We start from the raw sequence: 23,859 nt of genomic DNA, 5'->3' as shown, positions 1-23,859 counted from the left end.
TAGTACGTTGAATTGGAAAAAAAGTCATCTATGGATTAAAATGCTGACCTTTTTAAAATGAGTGGCACCAAGTTACATAAGCCTCTCCCACCCCAACTCGTGTCAGCAACATGTGCCTGTGGCATTCCTTGTGCTTCTTGTAGGAAGTCCTGCTGGGGCCCTCTGCCTTTAGTCTGGAGAGTCTGGAAGCCTCATTGACTTGGCTTCCACAGTCCTTCGACATTCCAAGAAGACACTGTAAACCTGGTAACTATATCACTTGCCTTTGTAGGCTTACAAATCTTACCCTCTTTACAAAGGATACCTTTGTAGGTGCCTCAATAAATTAAAGTATAAATCCTAGGTAGGACATATCTGAAACCAGCCTCTTTTTCAAACCACAATGCCCTCCATGTTTAAAATAAAGGAGAAAACAAGGAAATAAACAAAGCATAAGCTGAAAAGAAATAAATGAGCCCCTTCCCCATGAAAAACAACATCTCCAAAACAGGAAATAAGATCATACTTTTGGCTTTTGTTGAGATAATGGCACAGTCTGGTCTATAAAGCCAATACTCAATCATTAAGTATATCACTAGGTATTAAGAGCAACTATTAGAAACTGATAAAGCAGACTGAGGGAGAGGGAGAGGGCAGAGCAGAGCAGAAAATGGCAAGATGTTGAGAACTTTATCTAGTCAAGCTATCTAAACCATGGCTAAATTCCTGGAGCTTTCCATCCAGCTTCTAAAAATAAAATTAAGTAGGAGCACTGCAAGTAGCCAGATCAGAAAGTATCTTCTGAGCAAGGCAGTTAGCACAGACTCCCATCAAAAATAGGACTGGAACTTCTTCAATTTTCCTTGAAAATTGACACTGAAGATGGCTGGGAGTTTTTTTATGATAAGGAAACCATCTCTCCTGCCATTCTTTGTGCCTTTGTAAATGGTTGCCTATTATTGGATATTTCTTTTGAATCATCTGGATAGATCATAATTTCATCATTGGCTGAACCTTGATGGAGCTGGGCTACTTGGGGGAAAATGGCACCCTCCCAAATCACTCTTGTGTATCACTCTTGATGCTTTCAGTTTTTAACTGGAGCTGCACAAGAGCAGTCTCTTGCGCATGCAAGGAGCTGTGTGTGCATTCGAGGACAGAGGTGCTAGGTCAGTGGCAACTGGTCTAAAGGAAGTGAGAGGAAGTAGACAGTGGAGTGTATTTTTAAAAAAACAGATCTGAAGTGAAACTGTGAGGTAGAGACCTAGGGTAGAAGGACAGAGAGGCCAAGAAAAGGTAGGACAGAAAATCCTAACATGGGGACAGGAAGGCTGCATACCAGATGTACTACATCATACCTCCTATCATCTTTAGCCAAGATGGCCCACATGTATGTCTTCCGGAAGTGTGGGACAACAGCATCCATCATTCCTGTCAAGTGGCTCTGCAAGGTGGGGGTAATGGGAGTGGAAGTCCAAAACATCTGGAGAGCATGAGGCTATGATACGCTGCCGCAGAGAGCTGCTAGGCCTTGACACACCTGGGCATCCATTAAAAGTTGCAGGTACTTCATAATAGAAAGATTTAAACTAGAAACAATAGCAAGAGGTCAGCAGAAAGAAAAAGTCATTAAAAAAACTCAGAGGAGCGAAATCCATCTCAGAGGTCTTGCAATAGCCCTGCCACCATCATCACAATCTTTTCAGCACCAGGCAAAAACAATCCTATTCTCCAGACATTTTAATAATTGACTTTTAAAAATCTGTTTTTACATTGTGCAATCTTAATAGTATTGTTTTACATTGTTCTTCAGTTAATATATTATTTTAATCTATTTATATCTGATCCCTCACTGGCATCTTGTTGATTGTTACATGTTTATATGTTTTTAATTAGATGTTGTTTTTATTGTATTTCTGTAATCTGCTTAGAGAGCCCTTGGACTAATTTAACGCAGAATACAAGTTGAATAAATAAATAAATGGAGCTCAAATCTGCCCTCCTCACGAGTACTGAGAGATCTGATTTCAACTTGATTTGAACTTCATCTGTTCCCTGAAGCAGGTCACTTCCCCATGAGGCATGGTAAGAATGGCCATTCTCAATCAGGACTTGATTTCCCACAATGTCCTCATCTACGTGTCTCTTCAGAAGTCAGGCCCACTGATTTCAAACTGATTTACTCCCAGGCATGTGCTATAGGACTGGAGCCTTAAGGTGTAATCATGTGTGCATTCAGACAGAAAAAAGGTCCACAAATCCTAGCCTGCCCTAGGCAGCATGCTGGGAATTGTAGGCCTTTTAATATTCTAAGCACAGGAGGAGAGCAGCTTTAGACACACTTGGCACATGGGGTTTTACTTGTGCAAATATCGAGCAAAAAGTAGATGTGTAACTTCGGTGCACCACTCTGTGTGAATGTTGCTCAAGTGAATGGATTATTTTGTTATGTATATGCATGTTTTGGGAATGTACAGAGGTTTCAGACACAGGTACCTGTGGTGTGATATACATTTAATCTCATTTGCTAATCAGTCTTTAGCTCCTGTGTAAACCTTGCTAAGTTGTACAGTCACTCTATTTTATGCCTCTTCGGCATCTTTCCCAAAGGCAACTTTATCTGAGGTGCATCTGTTGAGTTGAACACCACTTCCTTTCATATCATGCTGGATTTTAGTATTTGATCTCCAGCTATTCTCCACCTGCAGCTCCATGTGCTTGGCAATGCAGTAAAGTGTGTAATGTTGCAAACACAATTATTTGCTTTGGGTTTTGAAGTCCCCAGGAGAATTCCTTTCCACATCCATTCTGAAAGATATTCTGTATTTTAACTTCACCGTTCTTCATGGCGGGCTCTGGAGAGATGGAAGGGCCTGAGCTCGTTGAGGTTCACCGAAAGCTTAGTCCATCAGGACTAAGTTCACAAAGCGTAGTCCATCAGGTTCCTGTTCCCAAATACAAAGTTGTTGTTGTTCAGATGGGGAAAGGACATTCGAAGGAAATACATACTTTTGCCCCATTGGTTAACTAAAAGGGGTACAGCAGTTGGACTGGGGACCCAGGAGATCCAGGTTCTAGACCTAACTCAGCCATGAAAATCACTGGGTGACTTTAAGTTGCTCATCATTTACGAAGATAAACAGAAAGGAGGAGGAAGGTTATGCAAGTCACCCCACATTCATTGCAGGAAAAAACAGGATATAAATTAATACAGTAAGTAAAACAAAAAATGCTTCAGAAGAAAGGAGTCCATTTTTAATATGTGCATTTCTCTAATCATTGCCTTCTGTAATAGCAGTGGCAAGCTTTGCTCAAAAGGTGTGGTAGTATTTGAAGGAATGAAGTAAATTGAGATGTTTAAACCCTTACGCTGCATTAAAAATCCCAACAGGTGTAATTTCTGGGGTGATTTTATAACCCCAGAAGAAAATGCCTGAGCTATGAAAATGCAAAATCCTAAAAACCTTTGTTCTGGCTGGGATTTTCTCTCAAGGGGTTACAATCACCATTAGAATGGCTTTCAGCTATTAGCCAGCACAGGTATTTTATGTTTTAATTCTTCCTGAGGCTATGCAAATGGAGAAACTCTGCATAACAATAGCACACCATTGACTTTCTCTGCTTAACAATGCTTTTGGCCTACCAAGTAAAAAAAAAGTCACAGTACAGCTTTCCCTCACTAAATTTTCATTCTATTTACTGGAGGTTTTAGCATAGAATCTTAGCTTTAAATTGAGACAGGATTATCTGATTTGAACATTACTTTTTGCTTCTTTTTGGGGTATTTGTTTGGAGCCACAAGGCACTAACTAGCTATTCCTGTGGCACTTCAGAGCTTATTTCTTTCATATAAAAATTAAAGTTAGGAACCTGAAATTTGGAGATGTTTTAGAGTAGGCACTTTGTAACCATGTCATAAAAGAAAGAGTTGGTGGGGCTACTTGTGTAAATTACAGAGCAGAATGTGTACCTGGGGTGCTAAAGACTTAATAAACTGAAACAAGATATGCCCACACTCTTAACAGACAAGTATCCGCCTGATTTTTCACGATACTTTCAGAAACAGAGTGTTGCGGCTGCATTACGTTGATTACATGGACCTTCTCTCACACAAGTGTATACAAAATTGCTGCCTTGATCCCCTTCCATCCTTGCACTTCTCAGCAGTGGTTTCTTGGGCATTTCCCCCTTCTAGGTATGTGGATGTAGAAAGGGATGGATTCTGGATGCTCAGACCTTGTTCATCCCACGCACAAGCTGTCTTTCTTGGATGCGTGGAGAGGGGGTCGTGGGGTCATGAGCACTTGAGAAGACACTTGAAACTTTCCTGGAAAATTTCTTGCAGTGACATGACACTAAACTTGGACTTGAAAATAAAGACTTGAGACTTAGCTTCAGTCTGGGAGTAAAGGACTTGAACACCTCCCTGCCTCACAGTAAGAGCCAATGAACGTTCAACATGCCACTGCCGTCAATGCAATGCATGAGGAAGAGACATGAAGTCTCGGAGGTTAGCAACCAAGCTTACTATCATCCTGGATTATTCTCTGTGTGGCACTGGGTAATGATCAGCACCAGTGCCACTGCCACTGCCGCCACCACCATCTCCACCTTTTGTGATGGTTTTGCACCAGGTTTCAAAGGCTGCTTTTCTGTGTGGCTCTGGGAAGACTGTGGTCATAATCATTTTGCGTGGCTCTCTATTGTTTGTTTCACAAATGTGAGTGGAAAGTGAACTGATTCTTTGTGCAATGGAGTTTCTCCTTCAATAGCAGCATGTGGGGCCAAAGAACTGCGCTCGTGCAGCTGTGTGAACCCACCCCTTCCATTTGCAATTGTTATCTTAAACTTAATGTGCCTCAGTTTCTCCTTTCTGTGGTATGTATTGTGGTTTTGGAGACTCCAGAGATTGTTCGGGCTCTGCTGCCCCCTTGGCTCTGGCTATGGCAGAGATATGGCAGCCAGTCACCACTCTGACTCTCGTTTGCAAAATGATAGAGGCTACACACTTTTTCCACAGAAGGCAAATATAGTTGTGAAAAGCATCTCCATTTCAGCTCATTGAGGGCACATTCTACCTTTCCATAAAAGCAGTTTTCACATCTTCCTAATTTGAATGGAAGAGAGATAAGCACGTCCCTAACTCCTAAACTGTTGTTAAGCAAACTATAGTCAAATCATCATTTAAACACACCATGATTCCCTCAATTTAGATGTCGTGGGGAACTGTGGCTTGTTTTAAAACAGAAACAGAAGCTTCCACTCTCCTCTTCTGGGGTGGCGGGGGGTGGTGTGAAAGAGAAAGTGAGGAGAAGGAAGGAAGATCATGTGAGGGTTTGGTCTCCAAGCTGGAAGCCATTGTTTCCAGTTATGTTTTCAGTGGGCATCCATATTTTTGTGGTTGTCCACAAAAAATAAACCACAAATAAATTTTTGTGGTTGTCCACTTGTCCCATACCATGAACACCACAAAACAGTATAAGAAGATTAGAAATTAAGAGGAAAAGAAAGGTTAGGGGATTAGAATGTTGATTAGAATACTCCTTCATCTTTTGACAGGTCCAACCAGAAGCTACAAAGATGATTTCCACATTTATGCCACATGTCTATTCTACAGGATGACCTATGACTGTAATGTTCAAACTTTCTAAATCCCAGGCAGTGCTTTCTCTGTCTACCTGCCTGCTATAAGAATGGCCGTAGGGTGCACCAGCCAGAACATGCCACATAGTTTCTGCTCTCGAACTGAGAGCTTTACCTTGAAAAACACAGACAGCATGGATTAGGGTGGCTGGAACAAGAAGGGACAAAGAAGAGCTCCACCCAAATGGGCATTAAATTGGCAAATGTGGCTCAAAATAACCAAGGAAGTCATGGACAATGGGTCAAATAGTCCTAAATTCACAGAGATGGCAGTGGCTGACCAGAAAAGGGGCTTTGGGATTGTGATGGGCAGCTTGATGGCCATGTTGACCCTGTGTGAAAAAGGTAATTTTTGTGTTGGGGATCATTAGGAAAGCAATGATGATGATACCTCTTCCCTGTTCCACACACACATGCTGCCCTTACAGAAATTTATAGCACGGCTGCTCTTAGAATATTGTGTGCTTGGTTCTGGTCCCCGTGACTCAAAAAGCATATTGTAGAGCTGCAAAACGTGCAGAAGAGGACAAGCAAAATGACCAAGCAATGGCATCTAGGAAGAGAGGTTACATTGGTGCTGGTAGGAGGGGCCTTTTAGGGTATAGAGTCATGGCTGGTGTGGAAGAAGAAGACAGTCAGATTCTTAGCACTAAACCCCAGGACACATGAAGCGGATCAGCGGGAGTTTCAGGACACAAAAAAGGAAGCACTTTGTCACAAAGTGCATGGTTAACTATGGCCCTTGCTACCAGAAGATGTAGTGACAGACATCAACTTGGATGTCCTAAGAGTCCTACGTCCTAAGGGAGGACTAAGAGTCCTAAGAGAAGACTACACAAAACCATAGAGGGTAAGGCTATCCGTGGCTACTAGTCATGACGACGGTAGGTTTCCAGAGGCAGTCTGTGTCTTGGCAGTGGTTCCTGGGGAACGTGAGTATCGTTGCCCTCCTGTCCCACTTGAGGGTTTCCCATGGGTTGGCCACGGAGGGAAAGGGATGCTAGATCTGTGAACTGTCCCGAGGCTATATAGCAAGGCATACAAAAACTTTAAATAAACAAACGAATATATAAATGAGACAGCACAGATCTCGTTTTGCTCTGCATTCTGGCACCGTGGCTGCTGGCCTGCTCAGGATTCTGCAGTGGTAAAATGCGACCCGTGGGGAGCCTGCTGTCCTCCAGGGAAACTTGCCATCATTACTGATAATCTCACTGAGGAATCCCTCATAAGCTTCAGAGGAATGTCGGGGCTCCCCAGAACTGTGTAAACTGCTGACCTGAGACACACTTTAAAACAATGGCCTTTAGTAAGCTTATAAAACACTTCAGAGTCACACAAATCCGCATTGATCCAGAGTCTTAATGAGTGCGGATTCAATTAAAATAGGGCCTGCAGCTTGATCCTGCAGGCAAGACAGCACTGTGCTGGCATAGATGTGAGGTTCTTTTATGAACAGGAAGTGTTTGATCATATTGGGAAAAAATAGCGGGGATGAGAGAAAGCATTGTGAGGAATTCATCCAGTGCCCAAGCCCCTGCTCTGCAGGTCTTCCTCTCTCTCTCCCCTGTTCATCCGCTGTGCAAACAAAACAAGCATGGAACCAGAGGAGAGAAACAGAAATATTTGCCCTGAGGAAAACTATTTGCCCTGAGGAGCAGGAGGGGCTTGGAACTCCTTCCCTTCCCTAGGAACTTTGGCCAAAATTCTCCCTGGTTGCTGCAGAGATATTGTTTGGTTAGGGTAGCATCATTATCATCCATTTATCTGTATACTGTTTTTCCACAAGATGGTGCCCCAAGCAGCTCACACAACATCAGATGGACAGCAATAAATATAACAATTCGGAACTCAGAGCAAAACACAACATGACAGACAACTTTACAAACTCAACCATGCCTACGGGATTGGGCCTTACCTGACCTTTCCCAAATTTATAGGAGAAGCCTGCCTGTCATAGGGCATGGCTGATTTTCTTTCCCAGGCTATTGATTCCTTGAGAAGGGAGCCAAGCTATTCCTCTACAAATTGCATTCTTGGTTTTGAAAGTACCAGTTAAGCCACCACTGTTTTATCAAGAATAAAAGCTCAGAGTTAACAGCTTCAGAACATGCCTCCACAATAGTGGCCCATACTGAGTGTGCAGCCAGTACACAAGCTCATGATATTCATGGGCTAAATTATGAGCAAAGGAAGAATTTTTGGGCAAGGCAGATACATTATTCAGGCATTAAATGCTCATATTCTGAGTTCGTTAGTTTTGAACTTTTGCAGCATTGCTATTGCAGACTAGAGGTGGGTGAGCAGGTTTGTGCTCACCGCAGAAAGCCTTTGTGTCTCCCAAGGGTTAAAGGTACTTATTCAGGAAGCCTTGAAGAGGCTCCTCGAGGATTTGAATGAACATTGAACCTCTTCTTGTGCTGCCTAGCCCCTCCAGCAAAAATCTCTTTTACACTCTGATCAGAACGTGTGAAAAGAAGAGGGAAGGATGCTGTTGGGATTATGCTGGCCCAGGTGTTGATGCCTCTTCCACTGGTACACATGACTGTATGAGAGGTCATGGGCTCTCCTTGAACTACAGGGCAAAGGTCCAGCCCTAGTGCTGTCACTGCCTAACAAAGACACATCCAACCATGAACACACACACACACACACACACACGTGCCATATCTTTACCACAACAGATCCCACTTGCCAAGGGCTCCTCTGGTTCCTGGCATCCTACAGCAGCCTGGGAAAAATATCCTTGAGCATCTTTATTTTTACATCAGGGCAACTCAACCACACTGCTATTTAATTCAGGGAATTCTTTTTAAAGACATCCTTTCTGACTTAAACACAGAATATTGTTTTCTACCATATGAAACATCTGCATGCAGCATCCTGTCAGCATATTATTTCTTAGTTGGCTTGGAAGGAAGGACTCTGTGCTCTTGACCCCCAAATGCTGCCCAACATATTTCCAAAGGTAAATAGGAGCTTTTCTTTTTTCCACATATCTCACTTTGTTGCAGGCTTACCATGTAAGCTGCAAAAGTAATAGAGAACTGGGAGAAAAATGCTCAGAGGATGAAATGTATCCTAGAAACTGAAGAGAAGAAGCCGGAGGCTTTCAGCAATACAGGATTTTTGGAGTAACACTTTTCTGCTACTATTTTCAGTAGTGAGATTCCAGCCCAAGTGTCATTTGAGAGCCGTTTTTGGGAGAAAGGTGAGATATAAATATACCACGTTTCCCCGAAAATAAGACCAGGTCTTATATTAACTTTTGCTCCACAAGATGCACTAGGGCTTATTTTCAGGCGATGTCTTATATTTTCATGTGCAACAATCTACATTTATTCATGTACAAAAATCTACACTTATTCCAATACAGTCATGCCATTGTCATAACTCTCCAAACCCCAGTTGTGTTGCAACGGATATACTAAATGCATCCGTCTGGCTGACGATCTTAACTGGGGCTTATTTTGGGGGTAGGGCTTATATTATGAGCATCCTGAAAAATCATGCAAGGGCTTATTTTCCAGTTAGGTCTTATTTTTGTGGAAACAGGGTATTAAATGAGGGCACTCTGAGTTTGGCTAATTCCATAATATTTTTGAGTACCCATAAGAAAAAGATAAAGATTCAGGATTCGGCTCAGCTTCGGCATGAAATATGGTGGGATAAATGCCAGGCCACCAAAGCTGACACCAGTATCAATAATAATAATAATAATAATAATAATAATAATAATAATAATAATAATAATGGGTTTTCCCTCAGTTCTGTACTTGCAAGAGAAGTGCAGAATGAATAATTATTCGCATCTATTGAGACATGCCATAGCTTTGGGTATTAAAAAAAAATAGAGACCCCTTTCTGGTGCTTTCCATTCTGGGTTTTTACATGATCCTTTATAGGTGAGTATGTGAGTAGCAACCAAACATCTCACATAAGAAAAGGCCCTCAATCTAGAGCACTAAGGACCACTGGGAAATTATAGAGGAGAAAATGGCATGTTGAAACAATCCCATGGCCGACGTTGTTGTGTGGCCAGTGGAGAAAAAGTCAATCCTCTTCATTTTTCCACTCCAAAAGGCTTGGAAGATGGGGGTTCTTGTGCTGGGAGAGAAACAGATTAATACTATTCCTGTGCTCTTGGAAACACTATCATGTAATAGTCAAGCACAACAGGTAAAACGCAGTACAAAGTAAACAGCCGAAGGAACTGAATTTTCTGTTTAGTTGGCCTGATTATTCACCATCTCTTGCACTTTGAAAGCATTTCATTAGGATTTAAAGAAGATGGAAATAGAATGATTTCTCTCTCTGTTACACTTCAGGAAGTCCTTGTCCCAATCTGAACCACTCATTTCCGAGTAGTGACTGTTTAAATAGATTTAACCTGTGCCCAATATCGGAAGAATAGCACCGATTAAGACAGTGATATTCTTTCTTATGGACAAATTGAGTATTTAATTTTCAAGAAGCACTTCAGCTGGAGAAACCAAGCGAGGCAAGGGGTGTCACCATGTCATGCTGAATTTCAATCATTCCTTGAGATCTGCATTTCTAACAAACAGATTTCAATCTGCAAAAGGTAATAAGTGTAATGACAAGAGTGTAACCACAAAGATGTGAACCATTCAGCAGCTGACAGGCAATTTACACATGGATATATCTTCAGACAGCAAGGTAAGAATGGCAATGAACCACTAAATGGGAGCCTGGATTTTTTTGGTCCCAGGGACTAGAGGAAAAAATAGATCAAAGAAAAGAGAAAGAAGGGGGAAAAATCAGAGATAATGATGGTAATTTGTTTCTCTGTTCTGAGATAATTGATCCTCACTGAAGAAATAATTATAGTAGATTAAAGAGATTAAAGAGAAGACAAAGGGAAAGCTGCTGAGTGAAGACAAGCTTGAGTTGAGATACTGTAATTATGACATTTGGAAAGCCATAATATTTTGATGGTAGCCTTTCAACTTGTTGGATTCAGAAAGAGGAGCAGGAGCAGGAGCAGTGGCGGCTCCACCAGCACAACATCAATGGCCTGCCGCTTGCCATTTCCGCTTACCTGCCTCTTCAGGCCACTGCTGACAGCTGAGCTCTGGGCTATTAGCAGGAAGGAAATTAAGTGGCATGACAGTCCATTTAACCACGGGCAGAACGGACAGTTGCCTTGGCTGGCTCAGGCGGACTCCCAGTCATGCCTGCAGGGAGATGATTAATCCCCTTGCTCCGCTGCAGGACCTGCAGAGCCACAAATCATGCGTCAACACCACCACGGTCTTCTCGTGGAATTAGGCGCTCATGGGAGAGCTGTGGGGCCACAGGGTGGGCTCATAGGGACCGTCGCCAGCAGCGGAGCTGGAGATCCTCAGCTACAGGCTCCCTGTTGATCCTCACAGGGTTCCCCTGGCTCCACACCTTTCCTCAACCAGGCCTGGAATCAGGGGTGGCATGGGTGGGCCATTACCTGGGGCACAGAGGAACAAAAGGCCTCATCCAAGCTCTGCCCTGCCCTGCCTGAACTAGGTATTTGCTGCTGCTGCCATGGCAGACATGGTGGGTTCTGTTCTTCCTCGCCCTGCGCCACCAGCCATCTAAGTCCTTTACCTGTTGCTTTTTTTTTGGAGGTAGGGTTCTGGCCAATGAGGCCAGAGGAACAGCAAAGGGGTTAGAATCTGGAGGCCCCTCTGGCTGTCTACTTTTTACCAGCGGAGCTGCTCAGACTGGGGGCAGGCGGAAGAGGAGGGGAAGCCACCACCGCTGCTGCCAGGATAGAAAAGGAAGAAAGTGGGAGATGAGTGGTGGGACCCCTGAGTTGTCCCAGGCCACCAGTTGCCCAATGGCTTTCTAGCTTTTGTATAGTCCCCCCCTCCGACCATTCTGAAAGGTCAAATGCCTCTCCTAAGGCTAAGTTACCAGAAGTAAGAGCTTTAAACTAAAACATGCTAGTAATTATTTTCCTTATTTTCCTTTTGGACTCACCTAGCGTTGGAATGCAGCTCCTGGAAGCTTCTCCAGAACTGCATCTTACCCTTAGACTGAAAGAAGTTCCCCACCCCATCCTCTGGCTTAGTGGCATGGAAGCGTTTCTCCAGTGCCCCTTTAGAATATCGTCTTACGCTTAGCTGCCTCCTACCAAGCCACTGACCCTTCCTCTCCCTGCCCAGCACTAGCCACTTCAACTGGCAGCAGCAGTCCAGGTTTTCAGGCAGGTGCTTCCCCTCACCTGCTACCTGTTTCTTTTAACTGAAGAAGGGAGTGCCCCTTCCGCATACACAGAGCACGCCTGTATCGCTGACCTGTGGGCCTTCCCCTCAGCATATCGCTGGCGTTATCGTGCTGTCTGTAAACAAGGAGAAGAGAATTCCATGGGGAGAAGAACTCTCGAACTCTGCCTGGCTCACTGGGAAGCAATTAGGAGCTCCAGCTGGAAGCTGGAAACAAGAAAGCATTCGAATCAGTTGTATTCTGCTGTGTTTTACTTTCCTGGACCTGATGGAAGCAACTCTTATCTGATAGTGAAGCTTTGCTAATCGGGCTGCTTAGTTTTGTAAATGTCAGACGGAACTGTCTGCCATTTAGCTACACCTCAGCTTATCTGTTGGCAATTCAGAATGTAGTGAGATCTGGCTTTCTTCACCAGGGGATGACACACCACAGATCAAAGGGAGGAGAGCGTTTTTGTCACATCATTTCCCACCACTGGGCTTAATGTGCATTCCTCTGAGAATGTCTTTGATTCATGAAGTTTCATTCACGTGCTGCATGCTATGCAGCTGTTTCCAAAAACAGAATGTTTGGCTTAGAAGGCCATGTGCAGGATACCTAAAAAAGGATGGATCCTAGTCTGGGGAAGTCCTATTTCTGCATGCACATATGTCTGCATATTGACCTGGATGGGAGAACACCCCTGGAAGCCCCATATTATCAAAGCTGTCTTCTGTATTTCCGTGCAGGGACAATCAGCTCTGCTTTCTTGCTGGGCTGCCCCTGATGCACTTGGATCCACAGGGCGAATTGTAGGTTTGGCATCCCAAGATAATTTGCAAGGTGTGGTGCACAAAACTTGAAAAAGCCTGTTAGCCAGAATGGGTGACTCCTCCAATCTGAATGCATTGGGTATTGTCTAATTTGGCACTAACCCAAAGGTAAATGATGCATTGCTGGTGTAAGTGACCGCTGATGGCATGCCAATAGCAGTGGCTGACACGCCAGGCTTTTCAGGGAAACCCATCACACATGCCATGGAAACCCAACATTCACATGGTGTTGGGGGTTGTTCATGGCAGAACAGTGTGATTTATGTTAGCTCCAGGGCCACTGCTGGATACTGTCTGTTCTGTAGAGCTCACAGGGAAGGCGACACTGCTAAAGGCAAGAGGCAATACAGAGGTGAAGGGTTTCCTCAATGTGTTCCTTTTGTTCAAATATGGCTTGGGTGTTGTAGCATCAAATAAAAATGTGGATTTAAAGGCACATGGTGCAGGCCCTCCAGCTGAAACTAAACAGGCTGGAAACCTGAACAGGACAATGGTTGGAAACTGCTTGGGAATATGAACGGTGTTAAGCAGACTATAAATTCAACCCCTGGTGTGCCGTGGTGCGTGCCAGGCAACCTTTGACTCCTTGCGTGACTATAGCTTGGGTCATCCAAACCGGCAGACCTTGTTAACCCTTGTTAACAAGTTGTTGCCCTGGTTAGCAGGTCATGTGGGACCCATAGGAACTTTTAGGGTGTGGATGGTTTGTTGAACATGCTAACAAGACACCCTTGCTGAGTCTGGACCACACAAAAAGCTGTCATTGAATACTGGCTGTTTGGAACAGCTGCCGGCACGCCCCAGTGGGCTGCCTGATTGTGCAGACTGGCCATGCCCTGGTGCCTGCGTTCTGTTCTCATGGAGGAAGTTCTCATGGAACTCATCCCTCTGCAGCAGAGACCATAACAAGAGTCTGAGCAGGCTCCCCATCTGCAAGTCTGCCTGCATGGAGGCCGGGCCTTTCCCTCTCCCCCCATTTCTGTGCAATGCTCGGTTTTAGCAGCTGGTGTTGGACGGAGGGAGGCAAGGGGACTCCCGTGCCATAAGGATGGCATCTCAGTGAATGGCTTGTCGGAGACAGATAATGGTAGCAATCCATACAGGTCTTTGCTTGAGCAAAGGAAACGGTAAATTGTGCTGTATCTTTCTCCCTCATGGGATAGATGAGGCTGAACAGAAAACCTATTTTAATGGAATATAATGTAATTTCACCTTCTGTGTACTTAAATCAACAACTCAGATACATGTTTTAACTGCTATTGAACGAGCTCATGGGATGAACCTCAGATATATCTGCATAATACTCCTGCATATCTGGAGCAAATGATCTTCTAAGCAATTTAATGGTTCACCTCCTGTGTTATGGAGCCTTTTCTCACCTTTGCATAAGGGTGAACAAAAGGGGGAAGGGAAAGCTGAAGACAGATAATTTCTTAATCCCTACAACTCCAGTCCATGGCTGCACAGAACTACATCTGAAAAATAGTTTTGCCTTATGATCTCAAATGTCCCTGTCTGCTTTCAGTAGCTTCAGATGCCTCATGGCTAATTTGATATGGAAATTGTCTCATTTTCCTAACCTGGTTTTCATCACAGATCTGATGCTTAGAAATTGGAAAATTAAATCAACACTGAACATACTTTGTTACTGACACAATGGTGACCCTGAGAAATCTGTAGTTTTAGCAGAATATCTTTCAGGTGCATTAATTCATATATTTAGATTTCTCTTTTAGGACCTTACCTGGGAAGAACAAAGTCATCTGACAACAGAGCGGAGAAGACCATACATACAATAACAACCCTTAAAATGCACACAGGAGTCTATTTTCAGAGACATCACAATAAAGAGATGCCCAGAGCACCATCTGGCCCAGTTTTATTGAATGAGTTTCCGTTGCTGAGACTCAAGGATGTGGGCAAGGTGCTTGGCCAAATCCCGTTGATTACCTGTTTGCTTGACCCTTGTCCTCCCAAGCTTATTATATGTAAGGGGGAATTTAAGCTTGATTCAGCAGGTTGTAAACTCCTTTTTGAAGGAGGGGCTGGTGCTCTAATTAGGCCACTCCTGAAAAGGCCTAACCTGGACCTGAATGGATGATAACAACTGCAGACCAGCAGCCAAAATCCCCTTCCTGGGCAAAGTGTTTGCGTGGGTAGTTGCTGTTTAGCTCCAAACACTCTTGAATTCAAGAGTGTTTTATTCTAGATCCATTTCACTCAGGCATAAGGTCTGGTTTTGGAAAGGAAATTGCTTTGTTCACTCTGTTGGATGACCTGTGCCAGGAAAGGGAAAAAGGGAGTATGACGCTGTTGATTGCCTTGGTACTTTCAGCAATTTTCAGTGGTATGCCAACTCCAAGGGAAATGCAGAAGCTGACAAGAGGGAGGGCTTTGTCTGTGGCGGCTCCCCATCTATGGAAGAACTTCCACATTGCGGCCTGACTGACACCACATTTGCCATCTTTCTGCCATCAGTTTAACACACGCTTCTTTTCTGTGGCCTTTAGCGACTTGCTTGGCCACCCCATGACCTGAGGGGATTATCTATCCCTGATGTTTCTGCAGAGTCTTTCTTTGTCCCTGTCTTTTTTACCTGTCTTAACTTTTTAACATTTCCTGATGTTGTTGCATTTTTATTGTCTGTTTTTATGAATTGTTGTAAACTGCCCAGAGAGCTTTGGCCTTGGAGGGGGTTGGTACAGAGATGATGATGATGATGATGATGATGATGATGATGATGAGCTTCTAGGTAGGCCGTCTGATTGGGAGGCTGGAGCCACTGCACTGCAATGATTCTGCTCGGACCAGGATGGCTGCTTTCAGTAGGATGTGCTGGGGTTTATTTCTTTGTGCCTGGACAGCTCAGCTATGAGGTTTCACAGGGCTCTGTTTCATCCCTCATGCTGTTCAGCAGCTACATGAAAGCACAGGGGGACCTTATCCAGAGGTGTGGGCTCAAATCATAAAGATGTGGATGGCACCCAGCAGTAGCTGCCCTTTTCGTCAAACCCAGGTGATGCCGTGGCTGTTCTGAGTCACTCTCCAGGCATAATCATAGACTGGATGAGGGCCAATAAACTGAGGCTCAATCCAGATTAGACAGAGGTACTGTTAATGGGAGGTCACTTGCTCAGATGGGTGAGATTCAACCTGTTCCACAGGGTTTGGTTTCTCATTTGGGGCTGCTCTTGGATCCAATATTGTCACTAGAAGCACAGGTGGACTTGATGGTCTGGAGCACCTGTTATCAGCTTCAGGTGAGATAGCAACCAGAACCTTATTTGGCCAAAGAGCCTAGCTACAACCACCTGTGCTTTGGTTCCTTCTTTGTGGGGTGGCTGCAATGGGTTGTATGTGGGGCTGCCTTGGTAAGTGGTGTGGACACTTCAGCTGGTTCAAAATAGGGCAGAGGACATTTTAAAGAGACTGGCCAATGTGAGCATATCAGGCCAGCACTTGAGCATCTACACTGGCTGCCAATCCGTGTCTGAGTCTGACTCAGAGCCCTGGTAGCAATATTCAAAACCCTACATGGCATGGCTTGGGAGACGTGTACCTGAAGGACTGTCTTCCCAGATATAGCTGCCCTGGCCTCAAGATCGTATTTAATGGTACTTTGCCAGGAGCCCTCATTGAAGGAAATGAGCTTGGTAGCTACTAAGAAAAGGGACTTTTCTGCTGTGGCACCCCAGCTGTAGATGGAGCTTCCCAGAGGGATCACCTGATGTGCTTTTTCTGATGCCAGGTGAAGAACTTCCTGTGCTCTAAGACATATCAGTCTTTCAGGCTCTGTTGTTTCAATCAGTTTAAATCTTGTACTGCTGCTAGGTTGTACTTGGGCCTTTACTTTTATTTTCTACTGTGATTTTAAACTTTTATGATGTATTTTATTTTGCATTTTATATCCTTGTGGACCATCTTGAGAGCTCTGGCTATTGGAAGGCAAAGAAATGGGAGGGAGGGAAGAAAGAGAGCTGAATTTGTCTTCCTTGCAGTGCTTAGCTTTTTGGGGTCCAGCACCATTTCCTCCCAAGGTTCTTCTTTGGCTTGGAATGTAAAATGGGCTTCTGAGGATCAGGCCACCTGCAGCCACTCACAAAACCCATTTAATGCTGAAACCTGTTTGATGTCAGCCCTCTCATTGATCCAAGGGAAAATGTGTGAACTGCAACACCAAGTGTTTTGTAGCTGCAGGCACACACATTCTTCAATGCTGTTGACCTAACTCCTTATTCTTGATAAAATTTTCATTGATTGTTGTAAGCTACGTGGCTAGACCACTGACGAAGAAGTCTTCTTATTTATTTGCTGAGTAACTGCTCCAGCTGAACAAATTCCCTTGTTTCTTGCAAATGTTTGATGAGAATGCTCTCAGGAGCAGGCCTTGTTGGGTACCTGCTGAGGTCCACATCCCTGCAGGAACTCCACTGCCTGTTCCTGGAATCTGCTGGCCCTGCACCTCCTTGATCTTGCTGCCTGCATGACTTGCCCTCTCCCAACATGCCAAAATCAAGACATGAAAAGATGGAGTGGCAGCCTGTGGTTTCTTTGTGCTCTCCCTCTGCTCAGATTGGGAGCAGAAGGAAAGGGGAGGTGACCACAGTGCCTTGGAGAGGAGGGGGATGCTCAGGGGTTGGGGTTGATCTTGCATGAGTCCCCTCTCCCATCCTAGCTATTGTCCTGAGGATTTCAATTTCTAGGAGGCCATTTCTAGGAATTTCAATTTCTAGGAGGCAAAAAGAACATAGGAAAAACCTGCTGGGTCAGACGATGGGCCCACTGAGTTCAGCATCCTGCTTCTTGTAGTGGCTACCCAGGTGCCTCCAGAAGGAAGCACGTGGCGAGTCTGGGCGACTCAGAGGAAGAAATAAAATACATATTGATTATGAGGTGTCAGAAAGTTAAGCCTTCTACTTCATGGTCAGTACTCGCACAGGTCATCCATATGTTACCACCATATATTCTGGGAGGGGGTGGGTGGGAGGAGTTAGAAGTGTTAAATGCATAAGATCTTGTCCCATTACAGAAAAATTAATTAGTCAACTTTTGGACCCTTCTGGTTTGTGCCAGCATAGAGCATTCCGAGGTTGTGTATAGAAAAGCCAGAGGTTGTGTATAGAAATGAAACAAAGTGTTACGACAAATCATCACATGAGGTTATCAGGGTAACAAGCATGTTATGGTTCTGCATTTCTGTATACACACCTCAGGTGGCTATCTCATTGTCTGTCACATAATCTGACTTTGTTCCCTTTGTGTCTTGTGGAGATGAAAAATGGCTTAAATACGATATATAAAAGCCCCTTGTGGCATCTGTCTTGCATGTCTCTATTTTTTTCCAGTCTGTTGCTTTTTACTATTCCTGGGGAAATTAGTTCCCCCCAAAGAAAGGAAGTAACACAGCAGAAAGCAAAGACAATCAGCTTTTGGCTGGGTTATCTTGAAAGAGAAAGGAAAAGGACAGTAAGCCAGAGGTCAGTCAATTTTCTATAATAGTTTAGTTCAATGAGCTGGAGAAGGTTCAATTAACACATCATTTACCCTTCAGAAAGCTCATGGAACTAGTTGAGATGTTTCTCTTCTGAGGCCTATTTCGTTGGTCTTAGGACATTTCCTGCTTCCTGCTCAGAAGAACAAAGCACACTCATCACTATTGACTTTCTGTAGCTAGTTGTTCATTTAGGATCACTGATGTTCCACAAGGGGGGTGGGGATGGGGCTGCTGCTGGCTTCCTGCTATATACTTAGAAGCTAACTTTTCAGAGTTTGGGGATGCTGTTGAAAAGCTGTCCCTGGGTTTTTGCCTGTAGTACCCATGACTGTCATTTTTTTCCTGTTTCCCATACCTCCCTGGATGACAGTTTCTCAGGGGCTGGTCAAGTTTAAAGTATCAACCTAGAAAAGACAACAAACAAGTCCCCAGAAGGATTGCCAGGTCAGCTCAGTAGCAACAGAGCCTTGCCTGTTCTGGCATGAGTAGAATCATAGAGTTGGAAAGAGCCTACAAGGCCACTGGGGCCAACTCCCTGCTCAGTGCAGGACTCCATGTTAAAACATCCCTGGCAGATGACTGTCTACTTGCCTCTTGAATGCCTCCAAGGGTGGGAGAATCCACAACCTCCAGGTTAATTGGTTCCATTGCAGTACAGCTCTAACAGTCAGGAAGGGTGTCCTGATGTTCAGCTGGAATCTGGCTTCCTGAAACTTACGTCTATTATTCCATGTACCGTGCACTGTGATGACTGAGAAGAGATTGTAGCCCTCTTTCAAATACTGAAAAGTATTTGAAAACTGCAATTGAATCTCCCTTCAGTTTTTTCTTCTGGAAGTCAGACATGTCTATTTCTTTCTCTCCTCAAAGGGCTTTGTTTCCAATCCTCTGATCAGCTTTGTTGCACTCCTCTGAACTCTTTCCAGTTTGTCTGCATCTTTCTTGAATTGTGGTGCTCAGGTGGAGACAGTTCTCAAGATGGGGGCCTAACTAATGCCAAATAGAGGAGAACCAGTACCTCATGTGATTTGGAAGCCATGCTTCCTTTAATACAGCCCAATAAAACATTTTGGGTTTTTTGCAGCAACACCACATTGTTGACTCATATTCAACTTGTGGTCTACAACAATTCCAAGATCTGTCCCACCTGTAGAATTGTTGAGCCAAGTATCTTCCATATTCTAACTGTGCGTTTGGTTTCCTTTTGCTAAGTGTAGAGCTTGACATTTGTTCCTATTGAATTTCATTCTGTTGTTTTCAGCCCAGCACTCAAGCCTATCAAGATCACTTTCAATTTTGTCTCTGCCTTCCAGGGCATTAGATATCTTGTTCAATTTTGTGTCAACATTGGACAAAAATTCTTGCACCTCTTTGTGTGAGTCATTAATAAAAAATGTTGAAGAGCACTGGTCCAAGGACTGAGTCCTTCAGTATCCCTTCCATTATTTCTCCCCAGTCTGAGAAGGTGCCATTAAGAAGCGCTCTCTGAGTCTATTTCTGTAACCAACTGCGGATCTACCATTTAGCTCACTGGTAACCAACCAACAAAATAAGGAATTCTTGCAGCTTGGGAAGTGAAGAGGGAATCCCATTGTGGCCAGTCTCCTTCTTCTAACTTCTTCATATGGGTAGAGGGATCAAATGTCTAGACCAGGTCCAATGCAGTGGTTGCATCCTACTCCAACTTGATCTGGCTATTTGGCATCCAAATATGGGGATGAATACAATATTGAAGTCAGTTTAGCGGGTAAATAATTAAGCTCAGTAGGGGTTTTCCAGACAGAGCACTGGGTTTCCTGGCAGGACTGGGTCCACAGCATCATATACACCTAAGGGCTAACTCTTTGGAGAAGGAGGAGAATCCCTCCAGTGGGGACATGATACTGCTATTCCTTTTAACAATAGGGGGAAGTTGCAAAGAAGCAATTGTGTTATGTGAACAGTCCCAGTGTTATGTGAACAGTGGCACTTTTCAAGGGCCAGCTCTGCCATGAGGCAGATTGAGAAATCAGTTGTTAGGCTGTCTTGAAAAGACAAAGTTTATTTCTATATTCTGAGCATCAAAACAAGCTGAACTGCGAACAAACTAAATCTTGCCTGTTTGCTGCTTTGTAGTGATAAGCTGCTGATTATTTTACCATCCTGAATTGTCTACCCCTTGTTTAGTTCATTCATCAATATCAATCAATCAACGCAGGCTTTCTGGCCATAACCAGAATTGGTTAGTTTGCACATGTGTGTGTCTGTGCATGCATGTGCGCAAGCGATGGAGATGGAGAGAGAAGGAGATCTTAAATGCTGCACAAATGATGAATATATGAGTGCTTAGGAATAATGAGATCCACTCAAGTTAACTTTGGTGTCATTTTTATCCAAATGTGCAATAAATAGTCACCGTTCTGTGGTACTGTAATGAACCCCCAGGCACCTCAGGAGACAGAATGGAAGATTCCTAACGATTTTATTGCTTCCAAATGACAAACGTTGTATGAACATTCCACAAGCATCTATTATATATTTTACAGCTGCCTGCCTGCAAAATGACACAATAAACCATTTTCTAGCCTAGATGTCAAAATAGCACATCAAACTTCTTTAAAATAAAAACTGTTAATTTCTATGGCACATTGTGTTCATACTGCATCCTGAATAAAAATTAAATGTGTAAGAGCTCTGCAAAGTGAGAGACTGGTTTATGCTTTCAAGCGCGAGGCAAGCGACAGGTGGCTCATGATCTTCTAGCAGCTCCTCCTCCTTTTCTAGCAGGCCACATCGAATGGGTAGCCAACAGTGATGGCTGTCCTGGGATTAAAGGGTGGCAAAGGCCTGCACGAAGGTCAAGCAGGTCCATCATCACATTCGTTTCCATGGTCTTCCATGGTCTTTTCCCATCTCCAAGTCTGTTCTGTGCCAGCTTCTGTCCTTGGTTATTGTTAATGGGAAAAATTGGTGTGTATTATTCTTCAAATTGACACATTAATGGGCTTATCTGTCCATTCCCTTTTTGTCTGTGTGCATTTTAGAAATGAATGAATGCATGAAGTGGTTTTTCACATTCTTCCACCATGGCCATGCTATCCAACACGTATGTTATTTTCCAGACTGCCTTGTAGGACTGAAAAATACAAGGATTTCCCACCAGAACCTTGTGGTTCCTGGAGTTGCAGATTGGGCAGAACCTGTTTGAGGACATAAGAACCTAAGAAGAGTCATGTTGGATCAGGGAAAAGGTCCATCACTCTGCACACATTGTGGCAAACCAGCGACCCATGGGATCGCTCAGGCAGGATGGGTCCAAGCGCGTCAGTATCTGGGGTACACAGGCAGGCCACCTGTGGGATTGGAGGGAGCACACAGCCAGCAAGGCTAGTAGTCACTGAGAGCCTCCTCTGTCATGAATCTGAACGATCCCTTTTTAAAGCTATCCAGATGGGCCGCCTGGGGTCAGCTTCATGGATGGGAGAAGAAGAAAAATGGTTCCCCCTTCACTTTCTTCACACCATGCACTTTTTAAAATGTGCCCCTTCCTTTCGCAGTGAGGTATCCCTTGGCACAGTGAGACCTAAAACTGACAAAACATTTCCATCTGCCTAATCATGTTCAGTAATCAGACTGCTGCATTTTGAACAGACTAAACCAAGAGTAGTTTTTAATGCACACTTTCTGTATGTAGGCAGCCCTGCACACAGCATATTGCAGCAATTCAAATGGGATGTTAACAGACCTTGATGGATAACAGTATGTATGTATGTATGTATGTATGTATGTATGTATGTATTTAGAATATTTATATGCCATCCTGTCAACGAAGGCCTCAGAACAGCTTACATAAATAAAATAATATAAAACATAATACAAATGAAATTACAGACCCACCCTGGCTGCAGTTAAAAACATATATAATCCAATATTAAAGTTATTAACATACCATTGGAATAAAAAGGTCTTAACCTGGTGCTGAAAAACAAATAACGACAGCACCAGGCAGTAGGCCATGGGTGTTCCAGAAGAGGCTTTTATGGTGCTGCTGCTCTGGCTCAGAGAATTGGGCTGGGGGAGCAGACATGGCCGTTTCCAGCTCCCACACTCCCCTGCTGCTCATTACCAGTCTCCTCTTATTGCAGACAATCTGGCCAGAGAGCTCAGATGCAACCATTACCCGATGCCTCCTCACTGGAAGCGCTACAAGGCCTCTGTCTGGAGAGACGTCATGTCTGTCAAGGGGAGGATGCAGCTGATGCCACAGCCTTGGGGATGAGCCTGCCATTATACAGCATGGGGGCAGTTCCTGAGAGACACTGGGAGGGGGAGAGCAACCTGTGCTGTGCCCCCCCCCCCAATTTACCCTGCTGCCTTCAGGTGTGGTGGAGGATGTGGCCGCCATGCCAGCGTCCGGCTGAGTCACTCTTTGGACATGGAATGGGAGTGGTTCCATCTTTCCCCCAGGCAGCAAAAGTCTTGACAGCTGTGCAGACACGGAAATGACTTGTGCCTCCAGAAGCAGAGCTGGCCCCAGTGCTGCCCTTAACCTGCGAACCAGGATTTCTTTCAGGCAGGGTCGAGCAACGGTGGGAGGCAGGGCCCTGTTGTTGCCTAGGCTGCTCTGGGAGGCCATGGCAGTGAGGACAATGCAGTGGCTTCGCTTCCAAAGCAGGCACAAGAGAGTATGAACCTTGGCTGAGGTGAAGTCACTGTTTTCCTGGGCAGCAGAGTTGGTGGCAGTCGGCTGCAGAGGCGGGCGGATGGGCTGGAAAGCTACAAAAGAATCCCAGAGCAGCATGCGTTTCAGCTCTGCTTTGTGGGGGTTGTGATCCTGCCCAGAGGAACCGCTCCCAGATCAGACAACGCAACTGCCGTCAGTACCTATTTCTTGTGTATGCACGTGGGACTCACACTGTACTGGCCCACATCCAGTCTCTTCCCAGTTCTAGACTTTGGTTCAGCATTTTTGCAGTTCTGCTCGATTCTGATGAAAAGGAGAAATGGATATTCTAAACACAACAATAAAAGTTTTATTCATTTGTTTATTGAAATGAATACCCCCATTAAGCTGCCCGTGCCTTTCTGCTGTGGCAGCCGATATTTAAAACAAGCAAGCAAGCAAATGTGTAATAACTGATATTTTGAATTATCTGTCTGGTGAAGCCTATGTCAAGTGAATGGGATGTAAACTGTCAGATGGAATAGGCAGGAAACTTTTTCTTTTTCATGTTCAAGAGAGAGCTTTTGCTGCTGGTGGTGTTTGTTTTTTTAAACTTGGGAAAGCTCTTGGCTTGTAGTGAAGAGGAAGGAAACCAGGAATCCTGCCTGGATTCTGCTGAAGTCAGTGGCTAAACTCCCATTGACTTCAATTGGATTACGTTTGCCCCCTAAATGTCTAGCAGGCTTTTCGAACTGTTGTGGAACTGGCAAGTATAATACCCTGTGATTCTCTCTGTGAAATCAAATAAGGATTATCTCTCCTTGTACTTGAAGAAGGATCCCTGTAGAGTGCACTGTGATGCTTTCAAAACAGGGCCAATTTAAAAAATCGCCTTTCCTCAAACAACTAACCGAATGCTCCATGCATCCTTAACTATTCCATTAATTAGTGCTCCTTTAAAACATAATCTGTAGCTGGTTACATGTTATTCCAATAAATGCAATTTTTATAGTCAAAGGCAATCTTTACATTCTGTGACTGGACTATGGTCTAGCTGCAGTAAT

The sequence above is a fragment of the Varanus komodoensis genome, unplaced genomic scaffold (assembly GCF_004798865.1).
Source record: "Varanus komodoensis strain SLA01 unplaced genomic scaffold, ASM479886v1 scaffold12, whole genome shotgun sequence".
In the NCBI taxonomy this organism is placed as follows: domain Eukaryota; kingdom Metazoa; phylum Chordata; class Lepidosauria; order Squamata; family Varanidae; genus Varanus; species Varanus komodoensis.
The sequence above is the reverse complement of the archived record's forward strand: the minus strand, read 5'-3'. Positions refer to the sequence as shown.